This window comes from Ranitomeya variabilis, chromosome 4 (assembly GCF_051348905.1).
Source record: "Ranitomeya variabilis isolate aRanVar5 chromosome 4, aRanVar5.hap1, whole genome shotgun sequence".
NCBI lineage: Eukaryota > Metazoa > Chordata > Amphibia > Anura > Dendrobatidae > Ranitomeya > Ranitomeya variabilis.
In genome coordinates, this window is record NC_135235.1 from 238,086,458 (window position 1) to 238,107,518 (window position 21,061).

The 21,061-nt window shown below is 47.4% G+C and overlaps 1 long non-coding RNA gene across 3 annotated transcripts; it reads right to left on the bottom strand.

Annotated features, from left to right (window-relative positions):
* Positions 1-1,432: 1,432 nt before the first annotated feature.
* LOC143768765 (uncharacterized) lies at positions 1,433-20,347 on the bottom strand. Of its 3 annotated transcripts, XR_013214014.1 has the most exons (5): positions 20,216-20,319; positions 20,031-20,085; positions 19,896-19,937; positions 13,833-13,932; positions 8,129-8,589 (listed from the first exon to the last, which is right to left on the bottom strand). It is a non-coding gene; the product is annotated as an uncharacterized LOC143768765 (long non-coding RNA). The 3 variants fall into 3 exon arrangements; XR_013214015.1 differs by lacking the exon at positions 8,129-8,589 and adding an exon at positions 1,433-2,407 and having other exon boundaries at positions 20,031-20,347; XR_013214013.1 differs by having other exon boundaries at positions 20,031-20,347.
* Between the last annotated feature and the right edge of the window lie 714 nt (positions 20,348-21,061).

Sequence of the window (21,061 nt, forward strand, 5' to 3'; positions counted from 1 at the left end):
CGGGGGTTGCTGAGGAGTAATTATAGCAAAAATCCTTACTAAAATTCCCCAAGAAACAGCCCTCTCCTTGTATTTGCATACAGGTACAATTCCCAGGATAGATAGTAATACTTTGACCAAGAGACAGAGTTTTATCCAACGCAGGATATTTATCCCTCCATCTCCCACATTGTGTATAATTAGTGGAGGTGTTGGTAAAGAGGGCAAGGACACACTGCTCCTCCAATTCAGGGATTAATAGGGGAACAGATCCCAAATAGGGCCTAGCTGCTGCACACATAACAATTGGTTCAATTTTGTTGTTGTGCAGTGTACCTCGTCCACTCAACCCAGGCGTTAACATCTGTATACCCAGTCTCTATAGCAAGTGTATCCTCATAAGTGGGGTTCTGAATTGCGGTCATGCCCCTAAAAACACGAACATGTTGAAGAAGTGGAATCCATGGTATTCCAGATTTGTCACTTTCACCCTGCACATTTGCCCATTCTTGAGGCTCCAACATATCTTTAAATTGGAAATTGCCTGTTGGGGTCTTTCCCCCTGATTATAATATGCACCCAAAGTATACTCTCCTACATCATTGGGTGATAGATCCTCAATACTGAGTATCAAAGGATGACATTATGTCCTACATTGGTCACTAGAGTCAGACTTGAGTAGCGTCATCGGCGTAAGCAAGGACTTCCCTTTATTACTCTTTTATTTGAAGGCAGGGGTCGGTTTATATCCCCACTCTTTATCACTTGTATCCCATCCTACAGATGTCCAAGAACCACAGTTTTTATTTCTTCTTTCCCAATTACCCCAAATAAAGAATACAAACTGTTGTCTTTCCCGAGAGTCGTGACACTCCTGGCTCCCCACACCCACTTCCCTGTATTATATCACAGGCATCAAACCCATATGTAGCCACCACTGTACTCGAGGAATTGTACCAGAAAGTAATAATTCCCTTTTCTTTAGTTACAGCTACCTGTTGCCCAGTTTCTATACATAACAGTATTAGGTAGATGATTACAAGGATATGTATTACTCGGGTGGTTAGTCCACTTTTTTTAATGTTAGGCATGAATCCATGGTGGTCTCCCTTAGAGTTTCACTGAGGTAGGTGTTGTCAGGAGAACTTGGTATAGCCACTCAAACTGTGGATCTAGACTTCTTCTCACGTGTCTGCATATGACCACCAATCACCTGGATTCAGCTGATACACGTCTGCACTTTCATTAGGATCTAGAATGGATGAGAACACATGTTTATGCACCACAATAAGTCTTTTCCTGCAAGGCCTGGACATAGGTTGTAGTACTTATGGGAAGTACAGACCAGTCTTTGGGGCACTACCAAACAGGACTTCAGAAGGAGATAAGCCTGTCTTTCTATTTGGAGTGCGTCTGACTGAAAAGAGTGCAAGAGACAAGCACTCTAGCCAATTCTTTCATGTGTCTGTCATTGCCTTCTGAATTTTTAAGTTTAAGTGTCATTTTAGCATTAATTAGCACATTTTACTGGATGGGCTTCCAGCCAACCAGAGTAGAGATCTACACATACTAGGACATTTTTCACACACTCCTACCTGGGTAGCTGTATGTAGTCAGTCTGCAGTCTCTGAAATGGGTAGAGAGGCCTGAGTGTCGCTTTCTTAGGAATTTTTTTACTGTTTTACCTGGGTTGTGCTGTACACAGATGAGGCACGACTGTACGAGTTTCACCGCTACGTAACTGAAACCAGGAGCGATCCAGAAGACATTTACCATGGTACACATGTGACATTTTGAGGTGTGACTGGGGCCATATATTGCTTGCGCCATAATTGGGAACAGGGACCTTGGTATATACAATTCATCCTTATTCTCCCATACTCCTTTTGAGTTCAGCTCAGCCCATTCTCTCCCAGTGTTCCTTCTGTTTGGGCAGCTGGAGGGATTTCAGGATATCTAGGCTCAGTGTGGCTGGAATATGCTGACTCTCCACCACTGTCCACTGCTCCCTAGGCCGCCTTGCTGCTACTTTAGCAAACTCGTCCGCCCTTCTGTTGCCCTCTACCTCCACGGAGTCACCATTTGTGTGTGCTTTCACCTTGATTATGCCAACCTGGACTGGTAACATCAATGCCTCCATTAATTGTTTCACCAGCTCTGCATTGTTAATGGGCTTACCGGCTGATTTAAGAAACGCTCTGCTTCTCCAGATAGGGCCATAATCATGGGATATTTCCCATCCATAATTCAAATCTGTAAACATTAGCGACTTTACCTGCAGCAGCTCTACACGCCTCACTGAGTGCCTTCAACTCTGCCTCCTGCACCGACATGTGAGGAGCGAGTGGTTCAGCTCAGATTACCTCATTTGAGGATACTACTGCATATCCAATGTAGAATCACCCATCCTGGTGGTATCTGGAGCCATCTACAAGAAAAAATTCAAAATATACATTAGGATCAGGTTTATCATGGACATGTGCAAAACCCACTGTCTCCTGACTCATCTATGCAGTCATGTTCGTGCGTCATGTCAGAGTACTCTTCCTGGACCGACATGTGTGGGGACAGCGGTTCCACATTTATGGTATCATGGACCAACAGCATATTCGGTGTAGAACTGGTCATCCACACAATACTGCAATCCATCCACAAAGAGCTCATGGTCTGGGTTATCTAGTGGGACATCGCACCATGACTGAATCCCCCTGTGGGACATTATCTGTACAGTCATGGTCCTGTTGTAGTTCAACTAGCAGGTCAGGCAGGTTCCACTACCACCCACTTCCCTCCTCTTCTCCCCAGAGGCAGCAGGATGGCTGAAATCAGTAGTGCGCCAGGAATGCTGATATTATCAGACACAAGGAGGCAGAGTGAAATCTGAGATCTCAGCAGCACTGAGAGAAGGGGGAGAGAGGGAGGGGGACTATCACAGCAGCACAGCTTTATGACCCTGACCTCCCCCCTAAGAGACTGAAGAGGGGAGAAGGAGGGGGCTATCCCCCTGCGCAGCGTCTGTGTGCATACTTTACACATATAGGAATGATATATATCAACCACTGAGGACTCTCAGTTCTAAATACTTTTCTACTTTACACATTAAGTTTCTTTTCCCTTGCCTGGTCTACGTAACAGGGGCTCTGGACCAGGTTTTTGCATTATCAGAGCTGGGAATATGACTTTAATACTCTGAGTGGGACATTATTAGTGGCTCTATAATCAAAGACTTTAAACCTTTAACTTTGCCAGAGCCAGGTATAATATTTTCTCCTGATTCAGTAGAATCCTGTTGGATATCATGAAGAATGACTGTCCTGGAGGCTAATCTGTTCCTCTAAATCTCACCAGCAACAGCAGAAAGCATTACTATTTTTTTTTTTATTATCCTCTGTAACAAATGACATGGAAAATATTTCAGGGTCTTTCATTCTACTCATTATGGCCAGCATTTCACTAGGATCCTGGGACTGTACCATAACTGATCCCCTAGTCTGGGTAGTAAGGTCTGGTGGCTATAAGCCAGATAAGCACTGCAAGAGAACAGCAGGGGTTGAGGTGGGCTGCCCACCCTGGCTGAGTAATTGTCCTAGTGAGTCTCAGATGGCAGCAAAAGACAGACGTATTAGTAACTGCTGCATCCATTTGGATTTTATCAAGAAAAGATCTAGAGGGCAGGAGGGCCTGAAGGGGGTGCTGGTGCCATCCAGTGCAGGCATGGTACTCATTGAGGGCATGGACAAGACTTATGGGGGCGTAGCATTTGGGACACTGGACAAGAGGCACAGTATGCACATGAATGGTGGGGGGATAACAAAGGATACAATCCTAGCTTAGAAATAGGTTTAATAGTTCCTATGTGCCAACAGGGGGCACCACATACAGTTCTCCACCCAAACTAAATTCTAGTTCCTACATACACAACATGTCCATCCTCTAGGGACAATGTAAGGGGTGGAGACAAACTGGGAGCAGCATCTTTGTTTCATACTTTCTCATACTAAAACTTATCACCATGTTTTTCTTCCTGCACATCACCTCTAATTATGCAGGTTTTTTCATAATATCTCAGCCTGATCTAACAAGCCAGCATCATTTAAAGATCCTCTTTTTTACTTCAATACATTTCCAGAAAACCCTCATTAAGTCAGTCACCCAACTTTCCTGAGACAGACAGATTTTCTGTTGTTCTGCACCATGCTAAACTTACTTGCAGAAATTCCTCATCTTTCAACTTCCTTTCTTTCCTTTAATAACTCCCTGCCATTCTAACTACTGTAATCTGCCTTTCTCGGGGAATACACATACTTTCATTAATCACCTCATATTCTATATATACTTCTTCCCCCCTCTGGCAAACACTATCATACAGCAGTCTTATCTGCCATCATCACATTCCCTCCTCTCTTAAGGTACCTTCACACTAAACAATATCGCTAGCGATCCGTGACGTTGCAGCGTCCTGGCTAGCGATATCGTTTAGTTTGACACGCAGCAGCGATCAGGATCCTGCTGTGATATCGCTGGTCGTTGAACAAAGTTCAGAACTTTATTTGGTCGTCAGACCGGCGTGTATCGTCGTGTTTGACACCAAAAGCAACGATACCAGCGATGTTTTACACTGGTAACCAGGGTAAACATCGGGTTACTAAGCGCAGGGCCGCGCTTAGTAACCCGATGTTTACCCTGGTTACCAGTGTAAAATGTAAAAAAAACAAACAGTACATACTCACCTTCGCGTCCCCCGGTGTCCGCTTCCCACACTGACTGAGCGCCGTAAAGTGAAAGTGAAAGTACAGCACAGCGGTGACGTCACCGCTCTGCTGTTAGGGCCGGCGCTCACACAATGCAGGAAGCGGACGCTGGGGGACGCGAATGTAAGTATGTACTGTTTGGTTTTTTTACATTTTACGCTGGTAACCAGGGTAAACATCGGGTTACTAAGCGCGGCCCTGCGCTTAGTAACCCGATGTTTACCCTGGTTACCCGGGGACCTCGGCATCGTTGGTCGCTGGAGAGCTGTCTGTGTGACAGCTCTCCAGCGATCAAACAGCGACGCTGCAGCGATCGGCATCGTTGTCGCTATCGCTGCAGCGTCGCTTAATGTGAAGGTACCTTTACGGAACTGCAAAAACTTCTCCACTTTCTGCTGGCTTTAGACAAACAAAAAAACTGAGTGTTTTCCAGTCACCAGAAGTCCCAGCCCAAATCTATGAACTGCACAGAGAATGAGACGTGTCTGCTGGATGCCGTGTCTCCCCTCGGAACTGCACCGAGTTACTTGGTACCACACAGAATTTGCGCTAACCCCAGCACCAACACTAAATCTCGCCGTTCCTCACGTGCGGTCACAGACAGGACGGCTAATTCTGGAAGAGGGACAACACTCTCAGACATACATAACCAGACGGACGGACAAACACAAAACTGACCGTCCTCTGTAACTGGGATTTCTATCTCAGACCTTGTGCACAATGCTAGGGTTCAAAGAGGTTTCTACCGTTTTTTGCACTACGTGGTTCGACCACCCGTGATTCTATCACGCCATGCTCCGCACCCGAGACTCTAGGAGCAACTTTACGCTCACGATATCATAGACAACCTCCTCTCCCCCTGCCTGCTACACACAGGCAGAGACTCAGATAGCCCCGATCAGTGCTGGTATGAGACAAGACATGCAGCAGGTTACAAGCAGTCAATCACGGTTTGTGTTCCTCACAGCCAGTAGCTGTGGGTTCTTTTAGGGCCACCAGGTGTACATATCTCACACCCACCATGTCAGGGCGGCACAGACACTCGGCAAACACGAGTACAGAACTACACAGGATGGTTCGAGAAACACAGGCAAGTACTACATATTCATAAAGGAATCAGCAGACTTACCGTGTTTTTATGGAGGTGATCAGTCTCCTAGTCTCCTAGTCGAACCACTCTGGACGTTCTTCCTCTATCCATTCCAGGTGTCAATGTCTGGGGAGTGTACATCCTCAGTGAGCCGCCGCACGTTGAGGCGCCAAAAATGTGAGGGTGATCTCTTAAAGTGAGATCTATATGATTGCTTGTACCTGACCAAATATAAGCTGAGTGCTAGCTTAGAGGCTAAGAATGTATCAAATTCACAGAGACGATACACACACTCCTCTCTCAGTCAAAGATGATGCCCAACTGAACTTTATTCTCAAAACAAAATAATATACTAAGAGCAGAAAATAGGGGGGTCGCACAACTTTTGAACAACTAGTCACTTTGTAATTGGTCCAGTCCATTCCAGTGTTCAGTGATGTCTTCACATTCCAAAAGTTCCTTCCAGTGTGCTGCTGATCAGGAAATAGACTCCATCTTGCTACACCATATCTGAACTGACTTATATAAGGTTTAATAATTGATTTCATTAGCCATTTTCTCCTTCACACAGACACCTGCAGATAACATGCAGATAAAAAGGGCAGCAGTTATGTGAACACGGCCTTGGTTAAATGTAAGGGTTCTGATCAGTCTCAGATTGCTCATCCTGCAGTAGCCGTGTCAGAGCAGTAGCCTACATGTATCACCATGTAGCAAGACTTCATCAGGGGCAGTGAGGCTGTGCACAGGACCTGTCTTATATCGGCATTATGTATCCACCCCACATTGTGTTCAGGTCACGGCCTATGTATATAGCCATGTAGCAAGGCTTCATCAGAGGAAAATGAGGATATGCAAAGGACCTGTCTTATATCGACCATGTATCCATCCCACCTTGTGTTCAGATCACGGCCTATGTGTATAGCTATGTAGCAAGGCTTCATCAGGGGAAATGAGGCTGTGCACAGGACCTGTTGTATATCGGCTTTATGTATCCAGCCCACATTATGTTCAGGTCACAGCCTATATTGTATGTATTGCCATGTAGCAAGGCTTCATCTGCGGTAATGAAGATGTCCAAAGTACCTGTAATATATTGGGTTCATGTATTCACCCCACATTGTGTTCAGGTCACAGCCTATGTGTATCACCATGTAGCAAGGCTTCATCAGGGGCAATGAGGTTATGCACAGGATCTGTCTTCTATCAGCCTCATTTATCCATGCCATATTGTCTTTAGCTCACAGCCTACACGTATCGCCATGTAGCAAGGCTTTGCTATAGGTAGTGAGGATGTGCAAAAGACCTGTCATACATTGGCCTCATGTATCCACCCTACATTGTGTACAAAATCAGGAGTGGAGTAATATGCAGGCGCACTGGCGTTCACTCATTCCTCATCCCGTATTATTTTTTTAACAATAGTTTTTCTTAATATATTTCAGGTGTCGATAACAACATTCCTAAACAAAAGCTAAAATAAAATACGTTAACATGAGCATCAGAGAGAGGAGACATCGGTCAGTGAATGTTCAAGCATCACGGTACCACCTATCAAGCACAACTAGCCATCAGCAGAGGCGCCGGGGAGGCCGGCAGGTAAGGAGAAGGTTCGCAGGCTCCTGTCCGGCTGCCACAGATAATGACATGGCCAGAGTCCTGAAAATCATTTTGATCATTGCTAATTTTTACTATACTCCTGTTTTATCAGCATCTTGCATGGACATGTCCTCCAAAGTTATCAGCACTGTTGTCACTGATTTTGGGTGATTTGCACGCATGCGCCTAAACTTGTCCATATTCTTGCCATTGCCATACAAAAATATATCTTTTCTGGCAGCGTGTGACATCCTGTCTGACATTAATGGTGCAATATATACCTTGTATTTGCTATATAAGGTAATTACCAGGGACTCATTTTAGCGACACTGACCCTGCAGTTTTTTAGGATATGCTCTGCAGTGTGTCTGGCTGTTATTCTAGCCCGGATATGTATATTTCCTGAACACAGTTCTGGGCACGGTCTCATTGCCACTGATGAAGCAATTTTGTTTGGCGAAACGTGCACCCACAGGACGAGTGATTTGCTTATACAAATGGTTATGTTTCCATAAGAATTGCCCATTTAGACATCTTTATTCTCTTTTTTCCCCATATTCTCCTCTTTTTCTATAACTTTGAGTTTTGTGGATTTTGCCGAATATTGCTGTATTCGGATACATTTGGAAGCTTTTGTGTTGCACGTAATATTCGTGCTCATCTGGTACGCGCTTTGTCAGGCTGACATACTGTATCTAGACCTCCGACTTGCTCTTCAAACTCAGCAATAAATGAGTCCGTGATGTTTGGTTGGGAATGGCGCCTGTCTCAATCCTGGGATCGGGACATTGAAGGGACCGATGGCCATAATGCCGTTATCTCTCGCAGAATCTGACAACCGGATCTTACAGGAAGCAGGATTTATTTCACAATTACTAGAAAGTGCTCACGTCGCCATTTGCGCGGCGCTCCCAGATTGGATGCTATCTGTTATCGCAGACATGGGGTGGCTTTCTGTAGTTTCAGCAGAGCATCCGTCATGTGTCACCTCCATGTCGACAATAGCGGGCGCTCACAGCTGTCATTTCTCGCATGTTTGGACCGTGGAGGTCACTGGTGGTGGGCACCCCCGGGGTCAGGGTATTTACCAGCCTTGCTGACACCATATGGATGGAGCAGCTCTGGAGGCATCCTCCTCTTTCTTGGCTGGCGGTCTTCTCGCTTCTCACACTGCGCAGGAAAGGTGGGAGCCGTCATATGAGGAGCAGATGATATGTTTTCATATCTCATTTTATAATTAAGCTTTCAATTAAAACTGGATGACGTGGGAGGAAGTTACTAAAATTAGAAGAGACTGAACACCCAATGTTTAATGATCTTCACTAGCAATCAGCATCTGGTAAAGCGCGAGAGGATCAGAGGGGCGAGGGAGGATCAGAGGAGGCAAGAGAGGATCACATGGGGCGATAGAGGGGCGAGAGCAGATCAGAAAAGGCGGTAGAGGATCAGAGGGGCAAGAGAGGATCACATGGGGCGGGAGAGGATCAGAGAGGGTGAGAGAGGATCACATTGGGCAAGAGAGGATCAGAGAGGGCGAGAGAGGATCACATGGGGCGATAGAGGATCAGAGGGGGCGAGAGAGGATCACATGGGGCGAGAGGATCAGAGGGGGCGAGAGAGGATCACATGGGGCGATAGAGGATCAGAGGGGACGAGAGAGGATCAGAGGGGGTGGGAGAGGATCAGAGGGGGTGGGAGAAGATCAGAGGGGGTGATAGAGGATCGGGTGGCAAGAATGTGGAAGAGGATCTGAGGGGACGAGAAAGGATCAGAGGGGGTGAGAAAGTGCAAGAGGATCAGAGGGGACGAGAAAGGATCAGAGGGGGCGATAGAGGATCAGAGGGGGTGAGAGAAGATCAGAGGGGGCAGGAGAGGATCAGAGGAGGCGAGAAAGTGCAAGAGGATCAGAGGGGACGAGAAAGGATCAGAGGGGTGATAGAGGATCAGAGGGGACAAGAGAGGATCACATGGGGCGATAGACAATCAGAGGGGGAAAGAGAGGATCACATGGGGCAACAGAGGATCAGAAGGGGAGATAAAGTGCAAGAGGATCAGAGGGGCGAGAGAGGATCACATGGGACGATATAGGATCAGAGGGGGTGAGAGAGTGCAAGAGGATCAGAGGGTATGAGAAGGGATCAGAGGGGGCAAGAGTGTGAGAGGATCAGAGGGGGTGATAGAGGATCAGAGTGGGCGAGCGAGGATCATAAGGTACGAGAGGATCAGAGGGGTGAGAGAGGATCAGAGGGGGCATGAGAGGATCCAAGTGGGCGAATAGAGTGCGAGAGGATCAGAGGGGGTGCGAGAGGATCAGAGGGGGCGAGAGGATCAGAGGGGGCGAGAGAATCGGAGGGGGCAAGAGAGAATCAGAGTGGGCAAGCAAGGATCATAGGCAGCAAGAGGATCAGAGGGGTGAGAGAGGATCAGAGGGGGCATGAGAGGATCCGAGTGGGCGAATAGAGTGCGATAGGATCAGAGGGGGTGCGAGAGGATCAGAGGGGGCGAGAGAATCGGAGGGGGCAAGAGAGAATCAGAGTGGGCAAGCAAGGATCATAGTGCAAAGGGTGAAGCACGAGACGGGTTACTCTGTAGAGCACCGCCCAAGCCCAAAAAAGACGCACCGTTGAGGTTCATCTCGACGTATAATAATCATTGGGACACTATGCGTCAAATATTACAGAAACATTGGGCGGTTCTCAGAACAGAGCCTGTCTTGAAACGGGTGATCCCAGATCGACCGCTGCTGACGGCCAGACGAGGGAGGAATTTAAAAGATTTGTTAGTCAGGAGCCACTATGTGCCCAGCACCCCCAATATCTTTGGTGCCCCTAGGCAGAGGTGGGGTTGTTATCCTTGTGGTTCTTGTCTGGCGTGTCGTAATATTGATCGGGCTACATCTTTTGCTACATCAGATGGGGGTAGGGACTACCGGATTGTTAATTACATCTCCTGCAGTACCACTTTTGTGGTCTACTACGCTGTTTGCCCGTGTAATCTCATTTACGTGGGGCTTACCTCACGTGAATTGAGAATTAGGACAAGGGAACACGTAAGGGACATCGTGGCAGCCAAAACCTGTCCTGATCCCTCGGTTCTGAAGACTATCCCTGGACATTTCAGGCTGCGCCACAACTGTGACCCCACTGGATTAAGGATTAGGGGTATCGACAAGGTGCATTTGGGCATACGTGGTGGGAACCCCAAACGTGTTCTGGCGCAGCTTGAATGTCGATGGATAGTCTCTTTGAAAACAATGTCTCCCCATGGCTTGAATGAAAAGCTCTCATTCTCCCCATTCTTGTAATTGTCATATTTTGTCATCTTTTTCCTGCTTTTAATATTGTATGTGTTGTCATTGTGGTAGTAATTGTTGTTTTTATTATTATATTTTTTTGATAAAAAACAGTATCCGCTTCTGGGGCGTATTATTGTTGTTTTCCACACCAATCTATTCATAATAAATGGACTCTTCAGCCCTGGATGGTGCGGTGCACAATATGAAGAAGTAATCGATACTTTTTGGCTGGATCGATTTACGGGGACAAGTGGAAAAAGCAAAAGAGAAATCATGGTCCCGACCCGTTGTGCCCATACCTAATACTGTTGTGATATATATTTTTTTCGTATTTTTTCTTTCTTCTTTTTTCTTTATAACTGTACTACCGGTATAGCGGATTTTGTTAATTGTTTTTTATTGTTTGTCATATACCCATCTAACCAACATTCACATACCATATTATATATGATGTGCCTGACATGGTTGAGCAGTAATCGGCACCAGTGTCATCTGATGCTGTGGCGTTTGAGTTGGCTTCATATGGCCGGGCGCTGCTGGCTGCGCATGCGCTGTGGTGCTGTGTGTGCGCCGGCGCCTCCGAAGTCGTCCTTAAGCTGCGGCGCGGGCCTATGACGTCATCGGAAGTTTTTTCCTGGACCCGCGCCGTGAGCTGGACGTACGAACGTGGTGCGCGGCGTCTTCAGCTCCACGCCGCATGCGCTCACAGGTGCAGCACCTCATACCCCTTATAAATACACTCTCTGTCAGGCTTAACCACACTGCCCCCCGAAGAAGCCCGCAACGCGAAACGCGCGTCGGGGCGTGCTGCATGCACATTAACTGTGCCTTTATCTGCCATGGGTAAGTTACGTTGAGCTGCTACTATTATTCACACTATGTCACTTTAAGCACTAGCACCTTATAGACGTGGCATCTACAAATACCGCATAGCCCTACCTTTAGCACCTAGACACTACAGTGAGTTAGTATCACAGGAATAAGTTTCCTCTTAAAATGGTGTAATTTTGGGTATGGGCTATAGACACTTGTTCAGTGGTATTTTTGTATTTTTTGCCCGTCTGCAACAGCATCCCATCACAGCTTCTGTGCATGCAGCCCCTTTTTTTGCTCTTCTCTTGAGACATTCGTCCATAAGTAATATATGTCCATATGTGTATTGGGCCTTCCGTTTTTTGTAACTGTTTTGCAATTTTGTGTTTTGGTTGTTCAATAAATTTATACTGTTTTAGAACTGTGGTTGGTCCCCTTGTGTATGAGTCTTGAACTCCAGTCTTTATAGGTAGTATGTCTTCATAGGGAGTGACTCTCTTCTTTTTTACTATTAATAGTGATCCGCTATGTCAGCTTTTGTTAAATAAGCAAGGATCATAGGCAGCGAGTGGATCAGAGGGGTGAGAGAGGATCAGAGGGGGCATGAGAGGATCCGAGTGGGCGAATAGAGTGCGAGAGGATCAGAGGGGGTGCGAGAGGATCAGAGGGGGCGAGAGAATCGGAGGGGGCAAGAGAGAATCAGAGTGGGCGAGCAAGGATCATAGGCAGCGAGAGGATCAGAGGGGTTGAGAGGATCAGAGGGGGAGATAGAGGATTAGAGGGGGCAATGAAGTGCAAGAGGATCAGAGTTCGGTGAAAGAGCACCAGAGTATCTGAGGGGAGAGAAAGGATCAGAGGGGGCAAAAGAGGATCAGAGGGGCTGAGAGAGGATCGAGGGTGAAAGAAAGGATCAGAGGGGGCTAGAGAGGATCAGAGGGGCAAGGGAGGATCTAAGGGAGAGAGAGGATCAGAAGGGATGAGAAAGAATCAGGTGGCAAGAGAGGATCAAAGGTGGCAAGAGAGGATGGGAGGGGCTAGAGAGGATCAGAGGCGGCGAGAGAGGATCAGAGGAAATGAGAGGATCATAGGGGACAAGTGAGGATCAGAGGAGGTAAGAGGATCAGAAGGGGTGAGAAAGGATCAGAGGAAGCAATAGAGGATCAGAGGGGGCAAGAGAGGATGGGAGGAGGCGAGACAGGATCAGAAAGGGTGAGGACATCAGAGAATCAGGGGCAAGAACAAGAGGATCAGAGGGGGCGAGAAAGCAAGAGGTTCAGAGAGGGTGAGAGGGGGCGAGAGAATCAGAGGGAATGAGAGGATCAGGGGGAGCAAGAGAGGATCAAGGGGGTCAAAAAATCAGGGGGCAAGAGGTTCAGAGAGGCCAAGAGAGAATCAGATGGAGAGAGAAGATCAGATTGGACAAGAGGATCAAGGTGACTGACAGGATCAAAGAGCATGAGAAGATCAGAGGGGGAAAGAGGATCAGAAAGGCCGAGAGAGAGCGAGAGGATCAGAGGGGGCATGAGAAAGCGAGAGGATGAGAGAGGGCGAGATAGAGAATCAGAGAGGGCGAGAAGATCTGAGGTAATGAGAGGAATTCAGAGGCGGTGTGAGGATAGATTGAGAGCAAGAGAACACAAGAGGAACAAAGGGGGTGATAGAGGATCAGAGAGGGCAAGACAGGAACAGAGAGGATGAGAGAGCAGGAGAGGATCAGAAGGGGCTAACGAGGATCAGAGGACATGAGAGAGCAGGAGAGGATCAGAGGGGGCTAGAGAAGATCATAGAGGGAAAGAGGAACAGAGGGGTAAGAGAGTATCAGGGAGCAAGAGAGTATCAGAGGGGCGAGAGAGGATTAAAGGTAGCGAAAAAGGATCAGAGGGGGCGAGAGGATCAGAGGAGGTAACAGAACGCAAGAGGATCAGAGGGGAACAAGCGGATCAGATTGTGTATGAAAGGATCAGAGGGGATGAGAGAGCAAGAGAGGATCAGAGGGGGAAAGAGAGAATCAGAGGGGCAAAGAGAGGGCCAGAGGGGGCAACAAAGTGCGAGCGGGTAAGAGGGATCGAGAGAGGATTAGAGGAGGTGAGAATGAGCCTGAGAAAGGGGATAAGAGACATGGAGGAATGAGGAGAGAGGGAGATGACTATCCCATGAGTAGAGATATAGCGGGGATGACAAATGAGACCCCCATACACAGCTGTTTCCATCCACACTCTATTCAGTATTAATATTAATTTCCATCTTTTCCATAAATCTCTTCAGTGATTAAACATGCGTGTGACATGGCAACCATATTACTCACCGACAGGACGCGCCATTTATCTGGAGACAGCGAGACCCCCTGCGAAGCTTCATGTTAAATAGGTGCAATTAAGCTGGATGACATTTCGGAGCGGCTCAACCTGCATCAATGAAAATTGGGAACACGACCGGATTGTTAGACTGCGAGCGCTGCAGAGTGATGATCGCCATACAGCGGAGGGACGATGCCAGCAGATAATGCCGGGCAGCATGGGGCCCTCAGACGTCTGTGGGGGCCCCAGTACGGGGAAAGGCTGCCGTGCATGGCATTATGGGAACAGGTGGAATGAATTCACAGCCGAGACCCTGCACCGCGGCCTCTGAGATCAGAGCTAATATCACTGAAGCTCCGGATCAATAACATGCATGGAAGGAACGAAAATACTCCAGAAAGTAAAGTCTATTAACTCTGCAGCCCCCCGCCCAGTCACCGGCCCCCACCGGACACAGAACTGCATCAAAGCCTGGAAGAAATTCATTAAAACCGGCCCTCCTGGAGGGACCCAGAAAAGCTCAAAGTGAAACTCCAGCTGGGGACTTGGAAGAGGCAAAGTCATGGGGCCCCAGAGGTGTGGCACTTCCTGCTGCGCATGATAAGTGCAGGGTAGGTGGTGATGTAGGGATGCTGGCATCATGCCCGCTCCTGGGCCACAATCCTCAGAGCTCCAGTGTGAAGTCAGTTATTACCTGTGACCAGAGAGCAGTCGCCATGAGGACGGCAGCGGCAGTGGTGTAGCTAGGGTCTGATGGCCCCAGGGCCAGATATAGACCATACTAATTATATATATACTGTGAGAAGGTCACTGGTAAAATACCAAAGGGAAGATACGTGTCACTGAGGATGTTAGCCTCAGTGATATGAACCTGGAAAAATGCTTCAGCACTCTATGTGCTGAGATGGGTTAATTGGCCATGTTAAGGGCTGGGTTTTGTGAAGAGTGAAGAGTGGGTGGGAGACTGTTCACCAAATCTCCACCCCAGGGTGCGGTCCAGAAGCTAATTTTAGAGCCTTTTGACTCATTCACTGTTCAGTGTCCCTGGAGATGAGATTTTCAGAGCTGTGCTCATATTAAAGAGAGCTGAACCTTGTGGTTTGTTTTCCCGTTATGCCAGAAGGGCCGGCTATGTTTATTACTGCTGAACTGGTTTATGCTGCACGTTTTTTAATAAACCAGTGGAAGATTTAAGCAGAAAGTGTTCCTGTGTCTGCCTCTGCGAGCAGCCGAGTGACCTGATCTACAACAATGCAGCTCTGACAAAAATTAAGAGACCACCACATCACATCCCTGTCATGGCCGCCCAATCTCCACACCTGAACCCCAATGAAAACCTCCGGAATGTAATCAGGTGGAAGATGGATAGTCACAAGCCATCAAACAAAGAAGAACTGCTGACATTTTTGCACCAGAAGCAGTGTTTTATTTGCATTATTTGAGGTCCGAAAGCACTGTTTTTTTTTAAAAAAACATTTTGACCATTTTTCTTTGTCAGAAAAAAAAAATACAAAATGTATTGCTTGGAACTTCGGAGACATGTTGTCAGAAGTTTATAGAATAAAAGAACAATGTACATTTTACTCAAAAATATACCTATAAAGAGAAAAATCAGACAAACTGAACGTTTTGCAGTGGTCTCTTAATTTTTGCCAGAGCTGTATGTGCCCCGTACTTGTATATATGTTTCCCTTTCTTCCGCTGTTCGGTAATGTGTAAAAATTAAACCATTATACTCAACAAGGGACTACATAGAGGTCCATATAGTATATTGCATCCCCATAGTCCTCCATGCAGTATAATGCACCCCCTTAGCTGTTCATATAGTATGATGCACACCTCATAGTCCTCCATATAGCATAATGCACCCAATAGTTCTCCATAAAATATAATGCACCCCATAGTCCCCATATAATATTATATAGTATTAGTATAATACACAGCCCATATATTTCACATAATATAATGCACAGCCCATAGTCATCTACGTAGTATAATTCACAGCCCATAGTACTCCATGTAGAATAATGCACAGCCCATAGTTATCCACATAGTATAACGCACAGCCCATAGTCATCCATGTAGTGTAATACACAGTCCATAGTCTTCCATGTAGTATATAGCACATCCCATAGTCCTCCATATAGTATAATGTGCAGCCCATACTCATCCGTGCAGTATAATTCACAGCCCATAGTCTTCCATATTGTATAATACACACCGCTCATACTCATCCTTGCAGTTAGTGACTGCTGAGCCGTGTATCTAATCCTTCCTGTGTGATACTGTCTGCTGAGCCGTGTACTAATTCTATCCTTTGTGATACTGTCTGCTGAGCCGTGTATCTAATTCTATCCTGTGTGATACTGTCTGCTGAGCCGTGTATCTAATCCTCTCCTGTGTGATACTGACTGCTGGGCCGTGTATCTAATCCTCTCCTGTGTGATACTGTCGGCTGAGCCGTGTATCTAATCCTATCCTTTGTGATACTGACTGCTGAGCCATGTATCTAATCCTATCCTGTGTGATACTGTCTGTTGAGCTGTGTATCTAATCCTCCCCTGGGTGATAGTGACTGCTGAGCTGTGGATCTAATCCTATCCTGTGTGATACTGACTGCTGAGCCGTGTATCTAATCCTCCCCTAGGTGATACTGACAGCTGAGCTGATGTATCTAATCCTCCCCTGGGTGATAGTGACTGCTGAGCCGCGTATCTAATCCTCCCCTGGGTGATACTGTCTGCTGAGCCATGTATCTAATCCTCCCCTGGGTGATAGTGACTGCTGAGCCGTGTATCTAATCCTATCCTGTGTGATACTGACTGCTGAGCCGTGTATCTAATCCTCCCCTGGGTTATGCTGACTGCTGAGCCATGTATCTAATCCTATCCTGTGTGATACTGACTACTGAGCCGTGTATCTAATCCTATCCTGTGTGATACTGACTGCTGAGCCGTGTATCTAATCCTATCCTGTGTGATACTGTCTGCTGAGCCATGTATCTAATCCTCCCCTGGGTGATAGTGACTGCTGGGCCGTGTATCTAATCCTATCCTGTGTGATACTGACTGCTGAGCTCTGTATCTAATCCTTCCTATGTGATACAGTCTGCTGAGCCCTGTATCTAATCCTCCCCATCATCACTTTGTCACGTCTCTCTTGCTCTTTCTTGCTCCGTTATCAGTGACTCGCGGCGGTTACATGAGGACTGGATGGGAATAACATCCTCCATGATGGCTGCTGGGGATATTTGGCGGCTGCGCTGGAGCCGTAGTCAGATTTCCTTGGATCAGTGCGGAGTGTGATGCCCGCCGGCCACAGCTCCTGGCGCTCTGCACTGATAGATGTGAGCAGCCTGGCAGCGGCATCAGTTGAAACGAGCAGAGCTGGACGGGTTTGTCTTTCTGAACCTTCCAAACACGTCTGCAGCCGCGCGTCGGTCGCAGATCATCGCTGCACTTCTGATGATTAAATAAAGAGCTCCAACACCAATATGACTGCCAGATTCAAGATAGATGGTGGCTCCTGTGCCATAGTGAGCGCCACCGAGAGCCTCCCCGAAAACCCTCCACTTCCTAAAACTGGACGCAAAACCTGAGACGGTGCAATAGAGGGGCTTCTGTGCCAATGTGTGTGCCAGGCTGTGGATAGAGTTGGTCATGCGCCATAGTCAGCGAGGCTGAGGACGTCTCCGGAAACCCCTCCATCTCCTAAAACTGGGGCCCACACCCGAGACACAACTACAAAGAAGTTTCAGGCCACAGTGTGTGCCAGGATTCGGGTAGCTCATATGCCAAGGCCAGGCTGTAGCATGAACCATGGTGAGCAGGAGAGACGTCATCTATGACCTCTCCCGTCCATAATACTGGGGGCCAGATTTCCCCGCTGGGCTGCGGAGTTGGGCATGGCACTCTGTGTTACTAGCAGATATTGCTAGTAGCCAATGGGAGTCGGATGGAACAAGAGCGAAATATTCGGCTCATCGTCTCCTGTGCATAGACTCAAAAAAAAATCAGACTTATGGAAAATAGAAAGCACCACTGGTGTCTACAGACATCCCCAACATCCTGCCCTTTCCTGTCCCTGCGGTTCTGCCCTCTTTCCCTTTACTGTCCCCGACATCCTGCCTATTCCTGTCCCCAAAATCCTGCCCTTTCTTGTCCTTGACTTCCTGCCGATTCATTTCCCCCACATACTTCCCAGTCTTGTCTCAACACTGTCTTAACACTTTGACCTCCTGTCTGTTGCTTTTTGTGATGTCCCATAGCTCCCAACAGTCCCTCATTGTGCGGGACTGTCCCGGATTTGATGCTTTGCCCCGCAGTCCCGCATGGGCCGCTCTGATCCCGCAGACAGCAGGAAAAGCGAACCGACACGCCCCCGTGTGTTAAGCCACGCCCATATGTTAAGCCAAGTCCTGGGTCACCTCCCGACCGACCAACCCCCCCCGCACCCCCCCTCCGGCCGCCCGCCCGCCCGCCATGCCCTCTTTGAAGACGATACTCACCTTGCTCCAGCGATGCCTGGTCTCGGCGTGCACAGCTTATCCTGAATGAGCGGTCACGTGGTACCGCTCATTAAGGTCATGAATATGCGCATATTCATGACCTTAATGAGCGGTATCACGTGACCTCTCACGCAGGAAGAAGGTGCTGCGCCGGGAGTTGGGACAGAGCGAGAGGGATGTCGGCGCGGCTGTGCAGTGTGGCACAGGTGAGTATGGGACGGGGGGGATGAAGGAGGACATAAGCCGGCGCGCCATGCAAGATGGGAGCGGGGGCGTGGAGAGATAAGCCATGCATCCAGGGGGGAATATGAGCCATGCATTCAGTGGGGGGGGGGGAATATGAGCCATGCACACAGGGGGGGGATATGAGCCATGCATACAGGGGGGGGAATATGAGCCATGCATACAGGGGGGGTTATATGAGCCATGCATACAGGAGCGGGAATATGAGCCATGCATACGGGGGGGGAATATGAGCCATGCATACAGGGGGGAGAATATGAACCATGCATACGGGGGGGGGAATATGAGCCATGCATACAGGAGCGGGAGTATGAGCCATGCTTACAGGGGGGGGAATATGAGCCATGCATACAGGGGGGGGAATATGAGCCATGCATACGGGGGGGGATATGAGCCATGCATACAGGGGGGGGGATATGAGCCATGCATACAGGAGGGGGAATATGAGCCATGCATACAGGGGGGGAATATGAGCCATGCATACAGGGGGGGGAATATGAGCCATGCATACAGGAGGGGGAATATGAGCCATGCATACAGGAGGGGGGGATATGAGCCATGTATATGGGATGGGAGGGAGATGAGCCATGCATACAGGAGGGGGGTCATTATACAGTATTGAGCATCATGTGGGATCATTATACAGTATGGAGAACTGTGTGTGGCCATTATACAGTATTGAGCATCATGTGTGGTCGTTATACAGTATGGAGCATCATGTGTGGCCATTATACAGTATGGAGCATCATGTGCGGTCATTATACAATATGGAGCATCATGTGCGGTCATTATACAGTATGGAGCATCATGTGTGGCCATTATACAGTATGGAGCATCATGTGTGGTCATTATACAATATGGAGCATCATGTGCGGTCATTATATAATATGGAGCATCATGTGCGGTCATTATACAGTATGGTGATAGAACAGCGTGTGCACAACTAACTTAATGGTGCCTGGGTAGGTTCCCAAACCATAATAATAACTAAAGCATAACCCAGCACTCAACTTAGCGGTGAAGAAATATAAAGGATTTTATTCATCCCAATGTAAGCCAGACGTTTCGGTCCCTAACCGGGACCTTCATCAATGACTGTAAAAGTATATACAGACATATACAGTAAATAAAAATAACAACAGTGGGTGACAATCAACAAAAACAAAGTATATACAAAATATATATAAACATAATGTACAAAGTATACGCTAGTAGAGAAATATATTGTGGCTAGTTATCAGATAGACCGAGCAGAATTGTAAGAGGAAGATACATGCTATACAAGGCAAAAAACCACATTATGTCAAATGTAAGAACATACCATATGAAGGGGTGAAGCGTGATAATGGACGGCTGTATTAGCCTATAGTAAAAATAACAGTGGTAGTGTGTTATGCGAGGCCTAGATGAAGGGCCAAAGGAGAGCTTGAAAAGGAATGTAAAAACTGGAGCTTACCAGAAATATGGATAGAAGTGACTCAAAGGAGAACCAATTGGAATGAGGACTAAACCTGTATGGAGATATGTGTGATGATTAAGGGCATGCCCACATGTGGGTATATGCGCTATGTCACAGCAGACTATGTTGCACCAAAAAGGTGCAGCATGTTACAAAATATGGCCGAGAGCGTGAGGAGTTACCTGTGTCCTTATGACCGCGGAATCCACCGCTGTGTTAGGGGTATGTTGGAGTGTGCTCGGGATTAAATAGCAGAGCACAGGTGTTCGGCTGGCGTGTAGTTCCGGTTCCCTGTAGGGGAGACCGGGCGCACTGCGCAGAGGCGGAAATGACGCTAAAAGGGGGCGTGGTTAGGACATGCGTTCCACCGCCAGATACAGCTAATATGGACGTGCGCTCCACCATGTGGAATAATGGAGCATGCGCGGATGTAGAAGGAGACACTATGTGGGCATATGTGCTAAATGGGGCAGAATGCAGTATGATGTGAAAATATAAAGGAGGAACGGGAGAGGCACGGGAATAACAAGGCCTTTAAAGGGGATGGTGAAACACGGCACTAGGAAATGGATGGTAAAGCAAATAGTCAGATTTTATAGGGTGCTCATATCCGGTAAGTTGATGTGAAATGATATACGTGGAGCACTAGAAGACTCAGAGAAGATGTGCAACGCGTGCTGGTCTATATTCGTGCTTAACGGTGTCCAAAGATCAGTAGAGACGACTCTGAAGGGAATAAGAAGAATGGTGTTAGCAGTTGGAAACATAAAAAGCATATACGGTTATATAAATGCCATTAAATCATAGTCCTTATTGAGACCCCTTGGTGAGAGGGTCTCTAATGTATGAATCCAAAATGCCTCTCTTTTCGTTAGCAGTATTGATCTGTTACCACCTCTCCTTGGTGGGGGAACTGAATCGATGACCTGAAACCTGAGTTGCGAGACCGAGTGTCCGTGTGTATGGCAGTGATGAGGAATTGGTAATAATAAGTTTTTACACCGGATTGTGGATTTGTGTTTTGAAAT